General features: G+C 47.2%; 1 protein-coding gene across 7 annotated transcripts in view; it reads right to left on the bottom strand.

Annotated features, from left to right (window-relative positions):
- KIRREL3 (kirre like nephrin family adhesion molecule 3) overlaps nucleotides 1-14,711 on the bottom strand; it is a 728,850-nt gene that overhangs the window by 196,002 nt on the left and 518,137 nt on the right. The window contains exon 1 of one of the 7 annotated variants that reach the window (XM_044997032.1): nucleotides 2,353-2,476. The exons of 5 other annotated variants lie outside the window; for them this stretch is intronic. The gene's annotated coding sequence lies outside the window, so the exon portion shown is untranslated. Of the gene's footprint in view, nucleotides 1-526; nucleotides 561-2,352; nucleotides 2,477-14,711 lie in introns of those variants that run through there. One more of the 7 variants, XM_044997033.1, reaches the window with a different exon arrangement.

The raw sequence follows: 14,711 nt of genomic DNA, 5'->3' as shown, positions 1-14,711 counted from the left end.
GCACCTACAGGTTTAGCTGAAGCCAGGCAGGAGTTTTGTGGATCACAGTGGTGCCACACGCACAGGGACTTAGATGCCTAAATCTGGAGATTAGGTACCCAAATTGCTTTGTGGATCGCATCCATAATTCCTCACCTGTATCTAGCTGTCTATCTGGCTCCCATTTTCCTAAAAAGCTGTGCAGTGAAGGAGACACCTAAGGCATTTTTAGGCAAGGAGGTTTCCTCTAGTCTGTTCTCCTGGAACAGAAAATAACCCCTCTTTCCCATAGGAAGCTTGCAGGGCGAAATGGGGGACCTGTCACATGCAGACACTGAATATTCCCCATTGATGTCTGTACAAGGCCAATCCTGGGAGATGAAATTGAAAACTTTTTAGCAGCCGTGCGTTCTAATTCATAGTCTCTCCACGTGGCCCATCCTGTCTCTGAGCTGCCTGACAAAAGGACCTAGGTCATTGAGGGGGAGGGAGGGAGAAAAAACACACCTAAGCATGGAACTGCTTTTCTCCCACATACTGTAAGTACCTTGTTTTCTAATCTATTGTTCGGCTCCTGCTTCAGTCTATTGGATTAGCAGTGAGTCACAGGGAGCTGATAAGGAGATAAGAAGAGAAAAAGAGAGAGAGAGAGAGAGAGAATGGGTCCTGATTACATCTTCCCAAATAAGCGGTTATCATCCCCCGGTTATTCATGTAGCCATGAATTATTGATTGGCTCCCGGCTCATTAACCGGGAGATCTGGTTGGGGAGGGGCGGACCTGATGAATAGAAATCAGCAGTGGCTCTCAACATCTGTAACTTTTATGAAATGAGGAAGGACTCATTACTTTGCCATTCAAACTCCGGCACAGAAAAGAGAGCGAGAAGCCTTTAAGACAGAGCCGTGATCCATTATTCATCCATTGCACTCCCAAGATTTGGTTATTATTATAAGACACCACTGTAGAATTTGGTCTCCTAATTTTTAATCATGGAGAGGGTGGAAGTATGAGCCTTTTGTGATGAACTCGGAGATAAAAATAGGAAGGGGTTGGGTTTTTTGGCAGCAAAGGGAATGGAATTAAGTATTAAGGGTCTGAAAAAAATAAAAAAAACAAATGAAAAGGACTTATCACAGGATGAGTTTGGTACCTACTGCTAGCTGAGCTGGAATACTCTGCACCTACACAAATACGGGTGTTTAGGTTTACACATGCACTCACACGCATGCACCTACTGACACAAGTACAAATACACAAGCCTGGGTACAGATGTGCATGCACAGACATACACCTGCACACATATGCACATACATACATGCTCCTGCATACACAGAAGCACATGTACAACATACGTGCAAACCCATACTCACAGAGGTGCAGATGTGACACCCTCACAGAAATGCAGTGTCATGGAGTGAGTATGGCATTCTATTGAACAGCATTGAGCTCCTGTAAAGAGACCCCCCCCCCGCCTTTAGGGCTTCAGGAGTGTAAGGGCCCAGGCCTGGGTGGCACTGTACTGTACTCCAGAGCTTAGCCTGCATCACTGCCCCGATGCTGCAGCTACACTGCACGGATTCTCAAGCTAGCACTGATCTAGCCGTAGCAATGCTAATTCAAGTATATCTGCACATGCTGCAATCACATATCCTGAAGAGAATGTCCTAAGAGCCCTTGGCTCTTGCTCAGTATCATCCCTCCTCTTTGGTATATTTGAGGTAGTTGTGCAGAGACACAGCATGGCTATTGTTACTCAAGTTAGCTGTGAGGCTAGCTTGGGTATGTCTATCAAAGCTGCAATCACACCCCTTGCCTGCAGTGTAGACAGACTGCCAGTGTGAATTACCACTAAGGGGAACAACATGGCCTTGGCCGAAAGGGACGAGGAACAACTAGTGAAAACAGCCAAGGACCTCCATGGTCTGCAGAGCCAGGGAGAAGAAAGAGCGAGCTTTGGAGAGGCACATTTTAAGACACATCTGAAGAAATGCATATTGTACAGGGACCATGTTTTTGGCACCATCATAAATTAACTGATTAGCTAGAGGTCTTCCTGCTCGGCCCCCAGCCCTGCAAACTCTTACACATGTGAGTGGGCAATGGGGCTACATACATGTGTACAGTTACTCAGACCCAGAAATGTTTGCCAGACCAGGACTGAATTAGTATCCCCCATGCAACAGGGCTGGCTACCACCCAAGCACCTGCTAGTGGCCAGGGGTGCTTCTGCTGTGCCCTAGGCCTGTTTTCCCCTTCACCAACCTCCACAGTCCTTCTTTGGGGCTGGCTTTATATTACATTAACAAAGTTCTCAAGCAAACACAGACAAAACCTTCCACCCCACCTTCAGTTAGACAGAATCCCTCCTACCTGAGAGACTGTTCCTTCCTCAGGGACCAGTGCAAGAGGCCCTGTTCTCCTACAGCTTCACTGCCCCAGCCCCCAGCTTCCTGCTGCTGCCTGGGAGCACCTGATTCAACCCAGGTGCCGCTCATCCTGTACTCAAGGCTGGCTCAGCTCCCCCCCAGCCTGTTACACCCAGCCAAGTGCTAGGACACAGGGCTGCTAGAGAAGCCATCCTTTGAACAAGACATAAAAAGGATGTCCCTGAACATTCTTGGCCACTAAATAGCAAGTCGTTGCTGCAATCAGAGATGTCCTTAATTATTATCAATATTTCTCTGACTAGCAGAGTTCCCTGGGGAGAAGCCAGCTCCTGAAAGTGGAGAGAGAAAAACAACCACCTCCCTCTAATTAATTTTGATTGCCTTTTTTTTTTGCATCACATTATTTATCAATTTGTGCAACATGCCTTTTCTTTTGAAAAAAGTATTAACGGAATCATCCCAGATGCTCGCTAATGGGAAGAGGCCGCATGGCTGCTGGAGTGGAAATGTACAAATATATCAGCCTCTGTGGATTTCAAGGAGTAAATATATATATCTAAACAGATGAAGTGAGACTTTGAGCAAGCATCTCTGGAGGCCCTATTGGCATGGAAAGGGCTGAAGATATGCTCCCAGGACAAAGATTCATTGGTAGGCGGGGGTGGTTCTGAAGGGGAGTGGGATGTTCAGTGCTCTGAGACTTACGGGGTAAGAGGATTTAAAATTTGTGGGAATTATTATTAGCACAATGACAACGGCACCTCGAGACCTCAATTGAGATCAGAGTCCCAGACACCCAGTAAAAGACAGCCCCTGTCCCACAGAGCTTGCTATCTAAATAGACGAGACAGGCAAAAAGTAGGAGGGGAAACAGAGGCACAAAGACTTGCCCAAGGTCTCACTAGACAACACACTGTCTCCCGGAGAACACAGTTGGTCTCTGGCTACACATGGAAACATCCACAAATCCCGATGGCTCTCTGCCCTTTAGCACAGACAATTCTCTGGCCAAAAATGTGCCTGGGGAAGCGAGCCGACTGCAAGTCTCCTGTTTACACATAGTCTGGGAGCAGAAACTTGTGAATTAGGTGCCCACCATGCACCAGGAGCATGGAAAAGCAAACAGTCCAGGTCAACAGCCTTGTACAATCCATACACTGAAAATTACCCAGCTAAACTCTTCCCAAAACCTTATGAGCAACACGTGCATCAGGATGGGTCTAAAAACTACGTGCTAACCTAGGGCCAGGTTTGATACCATGCTTCAAGTGTCAGCTCTTTGCGGGCAGGGACCATCTTTGTGTTGTGTGTTTGTACAGCTCCTAGCATAGCGTGGTCCTGGGCCACGACTGGGCTCCTAGGTGCTATCACAATACAGATACTCAATAATAACATGTGCTATCCCACAGGAGCACTTTCTGATGGATTTCTATGGCACTGCTCGTGCAGTGAGGTGCTACTGAGCGTGAGTACAAGTATTACCACAGGCTCCTTTGGAACTGCCAGGCTGGATCAGACCCGAGGTCCATCTAATCCAGTATCCTGTCTCCAAGTGGAGAGGTCAGTCCCGGATGCTTCGGAGAAACTGCAAGAAACCCCATAGTGCTAACTAAAAAGGGGCTAATTTTGAATGAATCTTGCCAGCTCCACCCTCTCTCCCCGAGGATCTCAAGTATTGCTGGGCAGAATCAGGATTTGGGAGCTCTGCTCTGGCCCCGGCGATGTGCTTGTGTATTCACGTAGTGCACTGTGGGCTTGTCAACAAGGCATGTTTGTCTCCCGAAGACAAGTCAAGTTTATGAAGGCCTCCGAGTACACTTGCTGTGGGTGATTGTTTTCACATGCCCCCCTGATCTGCATACAATCGCTTGCCGTGTTAAAGTCCCTGCAAGGAGCATTCTCCAGTATGAACCAATCTAATCTACTGCATGTGCATCCTGGTGCATTTTGGGACCAGGCTTGCCTGACATCAAATTACTTTTGAAAAGCTGGGATTTTAAACCGCAGGCTATATTGTCTCCTCCTCCCCTCCGGCGGAGGAAGGAAGCTTGGAAGGAAGCAGCCACTTGTTCTCTGCTTGGGATCAAGTGTAAACATGATTGTTGGGGTGAATTCCACAATAAGCTCAATGTTAATAACAACTTTAACGGAACAAAGAATTAATTAGCTAATGTACCTTTTTTCTGTGATCCACGCACACATTCACACAGCATGGGGCTGGCACATCCTATTCACTGCCTAGCAATTGTACAGGTCTGACTTTGCTTTGAAGCTAACAGCTGCTAGTCCCATTAGCATAACGAGGGGCTAGGCAAGTGCATTAAAAGAGGAGGAGGGGATGCTCATGTTGAGCCCTCTCTGGAAACCACAACCACAGCGTACAGGTTATGGTTACGTGCGACCTATGGAATTTTAGCTCGTGAGCTGAAGTGTGAGGTCAGGTGACTCATCCAAAATAGCACAAAATAGGGAAAGGGGAATGCAAGCAGGTCCCGACCAGGGACAGGATCAGCATGTCTGCTGTCAGCTCGGACAGGAGACAGCTCCCTTCCGGGAGAGCTGACGCCTATAGATTATGAGGGTCTGATCTGAAACTTGCAGCACTGGTCAACACCCAGTGTTCAAAACTCAAGAGTCAGGACTCCCAAAATTATGAGAACGTAAAAATACTGTATTGAGAATTCTTTCTGACGTCTGGGTTCTGCACCTTTAGGGTTCATGGTTTCCAGCATTTCTCCAGAACCACGAGGGATAGAAGAAGTTCACTTTTCTGTGTAACAAAAGTTGAGATTCTGATGTACCCAAATGACGCCAGGGTCAAGAGCTTTTATGAACAGCACAAAATATTGCAAGACTCACAGTAAAACTGTGAGAGTTGGCAACCCTGAATTCTCAGCTGAGGTTAACAATAGGTTGCACTTCTACAGAACCTTCTGTCTGAGTATCTCAATAAACAGGCAGTCCCTCTCCTCTCTCTCCTCCCGCAGCTGGAATCCAGGTCAACAATGAGAGTGGGTGTATTGCCCAAGGCAGGCCGCGCAGGGAGTCAGTTGCCCAAGGAGTCCTGATTTCCAGAACCCCTGTTAAAGCCAATAACATTCCCCACAGTCACACGGTAGGTTCAGTGCTGTTTGGGGAATTTTGCTCATTGGACAGGTCGGCTTCAGTGTCTGGCTCTGCATCTGCTCACACAGTAAGAAGCAGCAAATCTTCTGCAGGTGCTTGCTTACAAGACAGTTCCTTTAAGGTAAAGTGATCCCATGCAGATATTGAAGTTAACCCTCCTGATCGGATTGAAGAGACCCATTGCACTGACATATCAGAATGGCTCACAGAAAACAGAAAGGCAGCCCCCTTTCCAGACTTCCCAACAGTCCCAGGTTTCATGGGACTGTCCCCCTTTGACCCACACAACACCCTGTCCTGCTTGAAGTGGCTTCTGTCCCATGGGGCTGGCTAGGCTCGGCTCCCTGCTCCGGGCATTGCAATATGGCTCATCAGGGTTGCCCTCAGGGTTGCAACACCACTCACACAAATGTGACCTGACTGCCTGCTCATTAGGGAGCGTGGAGCAGAGCCCAGCCAGCCCTGTGGGTCAGTGAATGAGGGGTGGGCTTGCTCTGCTTCCCCCCAGGCCTCCTAGTTTATGGGTACAGGACCCAGCCTGCTTAAGCCACTTGAAATGTTGGGAGGCGTGCCCTCCCCACAAGCACAGGCTCCTACTGCTTCAGATAGAGGAGAAAGGCAGTTAGCAGTGTAAGGCCTAAGACCCACAGCTATGTAGTTTCTATTCCCTCCAGTAGAGGGCAGCAGCACACATTACTCACATCACTGCAATACCTGGTTCCAGCAGAACCAAAGGCCAGCGAGAAACAGTTCGTAAACTAACAGGCTGCTTTTCATCTGCCTCCCTTCTTGGGGAACCATTGCTCTGCAGAAGTCACTGAGCGGAGCTGGTCAGAAATCAAAAGGCAAATTTAAATATCCGCCTGTGCCCCTCCCCTCCACATAACACGGATGGTAACAAATGCCAGCCCACTCTGGGCGCGGCACACCTCCAATGGCCGCTGTGGTTTCAAGGCAAGTATTGGCACCGCTTAACTCTGTGCAGCCCCTGTCTTTGCACTGCTAATCCCTCCCGGCCCTTCCCAAACGGGTGTCAGCCTCACTACTGCGCTGTGGGCGCTCGCTGTGACAGCTGCCTTGCAGGTCGTTCATTTGGAAGATGATTATAAAACGTAGCACATAAAGACTAAAACAATATATTATTCCTCTCCCAGCTCCCCACACAGCAAACCAGTCTTGGCCTTTGTACCAGATCCCATTCCAATACCACATTATGCAAATGAAACCTTGACTGCCCAATGAATTAGACCAGCTGTATCACCTTTGCCCTGTTTCTTAATGCTAAGGACCAGGTCAGTTTGAACTACGCACTGTTGGTTGTTGGGAGCTCTGAGTTTTACACACACAGCAACGTGGTAAAGAACTGAAAGGACAATAGGTTATTTTGCAGGACAAACGCAGTATGGAAGCACTTCCTTTTTATATAGGAAGTGCGTGGGGTTCACTTAACTGATGTGTAATTGCACAGGAACTGTGCACACAAGAACAACAGGTGAACAAGTTGGACTGCCACTTGGGTCTCTTGTTGATAAGTAGTGCAGTCCATGGGCCTCGTCAGTCAATGTCAATGTACGTTTTGACTGAATAAGAGCAGCAGGATTGGACCTAACGCCACCCCCCTGCCATCACTGGGCATTCCTCTTGCCAGACCCATCTGATTCTCCTCTGCATGAAGAGCTGTTGCAGCTGGATGCTCCACAGCTGCATCTGCTAAGTTCTGCAACCTCCCCGGAAGGAACAGGGGTTGAGGCTGGCCACAGCCTGGGAAGCACAGGGCAGCTGCTGCTGCCCTCAGAAAGCTGTGTGGCTGCTGTCGACTGGAGAAGGGAGAAGAAACAGACGCGCGCAAACAGCACAGCCTGGGGGAAACACGCTAAAAAATAAATCAAAAGGAACGAGGAGATAGCAGAGAAAAATAGCGCTGACAGTTTACATAGTGCATCTCTTTCTTGGCCCTATTTCCAGTTTTTCTGTGAGGGCGAGCGTGTGTAGGTGGGTCAGCAAAAATGATGCGGCATTTCCATCACTAGAGGGCGTAAGGAAACGTCGCACAGCACTGATGCTGTTGGAAAGAGAATTCTTTCCTGCCTGCCTGTCGGAAGAGGGACAGCACTCGATCAATTCAGAACCCAATATGAAAATCTCCATCGATCCATCTATCTATCTAGCCAGCGAGAGAGACAGAGAGAGGGAGAGGAGCTAGTTGGGAAGTGATTTTTTCCCCCACATAAAAATTTTAACAAAAACTACATTTTTCATCTCTCTCAAAAATGTCACCTTTTTTTTTGTTTTAATTAAAAATATGGAATAAAGCCACCATTTTTTTTCTGACAAGGGAGAAGAGGATTTTTTTGTTTGGTTTTATTTTTTTGAATATTTCCATTTAATCGAAAAGCCAGTTATTGTTGAAAAAAGGTTTTGGGAAAAAATGTCTAGAATTCCCAATAGCTAGATAGATGGTACACATGCTGAGAGCTAGCTAACGATTTCTTATTTGGAATATTATCTCTGCAAACAAAAGAGCAAGAAACTTAACCCCAGAAAATTTCTGGAGCTGCCAGATACTAGCTCAGTCAAGCCCTGAGCTGATCTCTGTCACGTGGATCAGAAAAAAGTTACCCCAATCCGTCTTAGGTCTTGTGAGAACCTTCTGAAAAAGCCCCGAGCCTGTTAAACCCTCTCCACAGCACGAGGCTTTGTGCCTGGCCGCATTTGGTTTTGTTTGTGTGTGAGATGCCCTCAGAGTGGGTCTCTTTAAACTTCAGGGTACTGGCAGCTATTAAGGAGAGAGGTCAGTGTCTGACTCTCGGTGACTGTAACTGATGGCTCCAGTTCTGGCTGTCAAGAAGGTGAGAAGAGAACTAACCAGATCTGGCAGGGATGGAGAGCGAGTAAACAAGAAAAAGCCATGGGCTTTGTCCATCTAAGTATGTGTATAGTCCCATCCCCACAGCCACTGAGCACCTCATGTGCATTAATGAAGGTAGTTGCATAAATAGCCCCATTTTACAGAGGAGAAACTGAGGCACAGAGTAACTAAGTGATAGCCCAAGATCACACAGGGAGTGTGTGGCAGAGCTGGGAATTGAACGGAAATCCCCTGAAGCCCAGTCCAGTGCCTTGCCTGTAAGACCATACGTTCCCTGAAGCTGTACTGCTCTGATTACTGAGATACTACCTCCAAAAACGGCTGTGCTCCTCAGCCAGGGAAGTGGTACTCACTTAGAACTGATGGGTAGGCCAGATCTGGGGCACAGGCACATCATGGAGCTAGGATCAAACTGTAAGTTCAGATCCTGAGCTGGACTCCCAAGCAGCAGTCCATCCCGTGACTTTCCAGGACAGGCCTGGTTTCAAGGGAGCCCTCTGGTGTGATGCTAATAGAAGACAACATGGTGCATTAGGCAGTCTGGCAGCTATCAATCATTACAGGCTGTGTGTGTGTCAGTAAAGAATCCCTTCTGCATTCATCAGAAATCCTGTCTTTCCGGCTACAGGCAATGCTATGGGCTCGAATGCTGACTTATAGCTTGGGCCCATCTAGGCTGCATATGGTTGGACTTGAACCAATGACCAAGTAAGGAAAAAGGCCCCTGTAGCCACCATCAACACCTGGAGCCACTCACTCTCAGCCTTATCCTTGAGCAGGGGGGGGAGCAATTTGTGAGAAGAGCGATATCTATATAAAATAGAGTGACAGCCCCTCCCGGTAAGCAGGGCTCCTGGTTGCAGACTGACAGATCAGAGAATGCAAAAAGGAAAAGAAAAATGGAATTCATTATTTTTTCCATATGTCAAACATTTTCAAACTGTTTTAAAAAGAAAAACAAGGAAAAGAAAAAGGTTTATTATTTTTCACCGGAACAAAAAGAACGATCTCAAATGAATCCTGCTTCCCAGCCCTCGCTCCAACAGGCTGCTGCTCCTGGGAGTCACTTTTAGATCTCCTCTCTTGCTGGCAGGTTGGGAGAGCTTCTGCATATTCTAATGAGACTCGAAGGACAAAGAGCCCCATCAGTGCCACTTAGCCCATCCCTCCCTGCTCACATATTGTTGCTTCAAGGTCTCATTTGCCGCTTGCCGGGATGCAACTAATTAGCTTGCATATCCACGGAACTAAATACAATTGAAAAGAAATGCACACATGCAATAATATTTCCATGCACTTTGGGTGGAGCTGATGTCACCGCTGTGGGGTTCGGCTGTATAGACCAATGGTCATTCTCCAGTTTGCACAGAAGGGACAGAACAGTCTGTGGTAGGCTGCAGCCTGTCTCAGGCTCTGGTTGCTTTAATGCAAAGCACGTCACGCACTTCTGTCTGCAGGAATGGGGGAGAGGTGGTAGTGTGGTTGAGTGGATAGGGAGGGCTTAATAGTCAGCTAGAATTAAGTTCCAGTACTGATTCTTATATTGTCACGCTGAGTGATCGTGTCCAAGTCATTCAAGCTTGGTGCCTCCGTTTCCCCATCTGTAAAAGGTTGGTGATGACAGGTACGCATCTTTGTAAAGGGCTTGGCAAGCTGTAGATTGGAACTGCACTGGAGATTGGGAGGTGCCCAGATATTAGAGTAACAGAGGCCACCTAACTACGGAGGATGGATAGATGTGTTATTGAGCTGACAAAACCCAGTAACTAAGCTATATATGCTTGAGCGCCATTTACTAGCACCGTATGTAGTAATTATTTACATACATACACACACAGAGCACCCTGTAACAGCAGGTACTGCACACTGTGAGAGAGAGGGGACCCTGCTAGATTGTGGTTCAGTGACTCCTATGTTCCTGATGGGTCTTCCGATGATACCCCAGTTCCTCCTGCAAGAAAGGGGACCGAGATCTGCTGGCTGGAAATGAACTTCACCATAGTCCTGGCCACAGTTCATTTGAAGTCAGTTGGAAAGACTCTTCTCTCTTCTGCGGACACTCTCACGAGGATGGAACACATGGCCCTTCAGCAATCACTAGGGACGAGATGCCTGGAAAGGCTTTCCACTGTGCCTCCAGGAAAGATGGACAAAGAGGCAGGATGGAAGTTCATGCTGCAACATGCAGCGCTGACTAACCAGCTGTTTTCCATGCACGGGCCAGTGGAGATACCTAGCTCTGCCCCACCCACCTTGGCCACGACCTCCAAATCCTCAGGACGAAGCACTGGCTGGTTATGCAGTGTTAGGCATGCTGGGTCTCTATGCATCCTCTGACCTCATTCTGCAGGGGTCCTGCTGCTTCATTTTGCAAAGCACAAGAGGACTGTGTGGCTCTAATTCAGCAGATATCCTTTCACTGTTATTGTCCCAGCTCCTTCCCCTCCTTGCAACCTGTGCTGATGCATTAACAGTAACACAGCCCTGTGTTCAATGGCTCTCTCTCCCCCACCAGCGCCCAGCTCCCCCTGCCTGGGATTTGCAGCTAGTCAGTTTGAGCCGGCTGATCTGGCCTGAGATGAGGAGAGCCCCGGTGTGCACTGATGGATATTGGGTACTCTGTCACTTTCGGAGATTGAGAAATCACAGGCACACTGTGTCAAGCCTAGACTTCAGTTCCAAGATAAGTTTCTTCTATTCTGAGTCTGGAAGGATTGATTTTTTTTTAAAGGTGAAAGGATGCTTTTCTTTTTCGCTCTTCTCTCTTTCTTAAAGGCCAAATCTTTATCTGAAAAACAAGCACAGGTGCCGCATGCTCTCCTCTAAATCACCCTCACCCCTCTGGAGTGGCTAGTTATTATTGCCCTTCTCTCTCAGCTGCACCCTGAAAAAAAGTCAGAAAGTCTGGCTCTGGCTGTAGGGACATGGAAGAGGTAGTGGGAACAGGCTAGTCAGTGTTAAAACCAGGCTGGGGAATGATTCACCAGGCCAGTCCACATTCCAAGGATGTGGGGTCTTGGTCCACAAAGAAAACCCGGTTTTCTCGCATTTATTCCTTATAAAAAGATTATGTGCTGAATAATCATCTCTCCTTGACTCATACCCTGAGTTTCTCCTGCCTTCCGCAGTTCCTCCTGCTCAAGGCAACTAGAGTGAAAGGAAGTGACAAGTTTTAGAGGTCAAGTCTTCTCCTACTGTGGTTCCGGCAGTGCCCCATGGACTCATGAGGGCAAAAGCCCAGCAGAGGCTGCATCTATTCCCATTCCTCAAGGAGGTTGTTTTATGTGTGGTGGTAAAGCATGAAGGTTCTTTATCCAGGGATGGGCCTGAACTGCATCCCTAGCATCCCTTGCTAACTTTTGGTCTATGCAATGGGCCAAATCAAAAGACTCACTGAACTTTTGGAAAGTTCCAATCTGTCCTTTAAAGCTTGGGCTCACCTCTTTGGTGCTTGCTCTAATCACAATAGTACTGGCCTGAAGTCCCATTGATTTATGCAGCTGCCCTCAATAGGGCCTCCGCCCAGCAAAGTGCCGAGTGCCCTTGACTTTCAATAACTTCAAGGTGGTTTGGGGTCACTTAGCAGTAGGTGGGAAAGTTCAGCACCTGGAATTAGTGAGCCCCAGCTGCCTGCAGAAGAGATGGGCTTGTGCCACAATATTTGGATTCAGATCAGGACAGCTGTGCAGTTCTGGGGCGTTTGGACCTGGGGGTTTGTTTGAGGTTCATTGCTAGTTTACAGCTGCTGGAAACTGGATATAGACACTTCAGATCTGTCATCCTACAGCTTCTGTCTACCTAGCCATCTGTTCATTCATCTAGACATGGCCAGTGCTCCTGTTTGATTATAAGCCTTTGGAGAATCTCAGCTAGGGGCCTATGGACTGAATGTTAATGGTTATTTTTCCAGTCTTTCTCATGATGCAAGTGACATTTTTACACATCTAACATGGGCTTAAATCGCTGATGAACCAACCATAAATCACCTCCCTTCTTTCATCCTATCTGAAAATTTGCCTTTTCACTTTAGTGTTTGATTGAGTCTCTCAGAAAAACCCCTGCGTATGAAGGATGCTCTAAAAAAAATCTATTGTATTGTATTGAGCTGGGTTGAGGTGCCCATGTGTTGGTTTGGGTATGGAGATGTAGGTTCCAGCTTAATATATGTCTTTATCACTGCCCACAAATCCAAGGCAATGAATGCTGTATGTATTGGTTAAACTGAGTATGTTGTTCACAGTGCAGTTATAGCTATGTTGGTCCCAGCATATGAGAGAGACAAGTTGGGTGAGGTAATAGCTTTTGTTGGACCAACTTCTGTTGGTGAAAGAGACAAGCTTTTGAGCTATACAGAGCTCTTCTTCAGATCTGGAAAAGGTATGAGGGTACCCCAGCTAAATACAAGGTGGAACAGATTGTTTAGCATAAGTAGTTAACACATATTCTAAGGGACTATTCAAGATGAAGTGGCCCATTAACATCATTGCAGTCATAGGACAAAAAGGAGGTCAGTGGGTTACAGATTGTTGTAATAAACCACAAGTCCAGTGTCTTTATTAAGACGATAATTTTTAGTGTCTAGCAAAGTTATGAATTTAAGCTCCCAGGCTCATCTTTGGAAGATGTTGTGCAGGTTTCCTTTGAGGATGAGGACTGAGAGGTCAGATATCGGGTGATTGTTTTGTGAAAAGTGTTAGCCTATGGGGTTTTTGTCTTTATGAGTTTTCTGTGTGAGTTCATTTGTGAACATAGTGATTGTCTGGTTTCACCCATATAATTGTTATTGGGCCATTTAATGCACTGGATGAGGTACACCACATGCTGAATGTGTCGGACCCATGAGACTTGAAAGGTGTGTTGTGGGCGGTACAGATCATCATAGTAGTGGAGATATGTCTGCGGGTTTTGAATCAGTTGTATATCCCATACTTTCTCTTTGGAGTATGTGCTGTGGTATCTAACTGCCTGGCTGTAGACAGCAGATTTCTTGGTGTGTTTGGACTGGCTCTGGACAAAGGGCCAACTTCCTCCAGGACACAACCAACTTCCTCCAGAAACTCTGCAACATTAACAGCCTCCCTCAGAACATCATCCTTGCCACCATGTTTGTCACTTTCCTATACACCAACAAGCCTCACAATGGCGGCATCGATACTCAAGATACATCGATGATATTTTCATTCTCTGGCCAGGCGATTTAAACTCCCCCATAGATTTCCACCACAGCTTCAACAACCACCACCCATCCATCAAACTCTCTTTAGAACATTCCCACACTAGCATAAAATTCCTGGACACCATGATCAGCTTCAGCAATGGAACCCTACAGAGAGAAACCCACAGATCACTACACTTACCTTCACAGATCCAGTAACCGACCCAAGCCCACCAAGAAATCTGTTATCTATAGCCAGGCACTCAGATACCACAGAATATGCTCCAAGAAGAAACTCCAGGGTACAAACTTTAACACATTTAAAACTTCCTTCCCCAAACAAGGACACTACACTAGAGAAGGAGATCACACCATGGATTGGGCTACCCAACTACCCTGGGCCTGCTCCAGCTTTTTTGCTGCCCCAAGCAGCGAAACAAAAAACAAAACAAAACAAAACAAAAAAAACGCCATGATTGGCGGCACTTTGGTGGCAGGTCCTTTGCTCCAAGAGGGAATGAGGGACCCACCGCCGAATTGCTGCCAAAGACCTGGACGTGCCGCCCCTTTCCACTGGCCGCCCCAAGCACCTACTTTGTTCACTGGTGCCTGGAGCCGGCCCTGCAAATACCCCACGAAACCCTGCTTCAATACAGAAAAATAACCCTTCAGCCGCACACCCCTAATTGTCACCTACCACCCCACGCTGAAATCCATATGGGGTATCATTAAACAATTATAACCCAGACTTGATGGGGACCATACTCTGAAAGAAATCTTTCCCAAACCCCCTCTTTTGGCCTTCAAATAAACCCTCAAACTCACCAAGCTCATCAGAAGCAGCAGCTCCCCACAGACCAGGACCCCCCATCCCAAAGCGGCATCAGCCCTGCCATAACAACAAAGGCAAAACTTTCAGACGTATCTCCACTGCTACAATGATCTACACTCCCCACAACAGACATTTCAAGATCCGTGGGTCCTACACATGCCTATCACAAAAAGACAAAATCTCTGTATCACCCCTGGGGGAACACTTTTCACAAAACAATCACTCGATATCTGACCTCTCAGTCCTCATCCTCAAAGGAAACCTGCACAACACCTTCCAAAGATGAGCCCGGGAGCTTAAATTCATAACTTTGCTAGATGCTTAAAATCATGGTTTTAATAAGGACGCTATGATGTCTGA

Source organism: Mauremys mutica, chromosome 22, assembly GCF_020497125.1.
Source record: "Mauremys mutica isolate MM-2020 ecotype Southern chromosome 22, ASM2049712v1, whole genome shotgun sequence".
In the NCBI taxonomy this organism is placed as follows: domain Eukaryota; kingdom Metazoa; phylum Chordata; order Testudines; family Geoemydidae; genus Mauremys; species Mauremys mutica.
The sequence above is the reverse complement of the archived record's forward strand: the minus strand, read 5'-3'. Positions and strand labels throughout refer to the sequence as shown.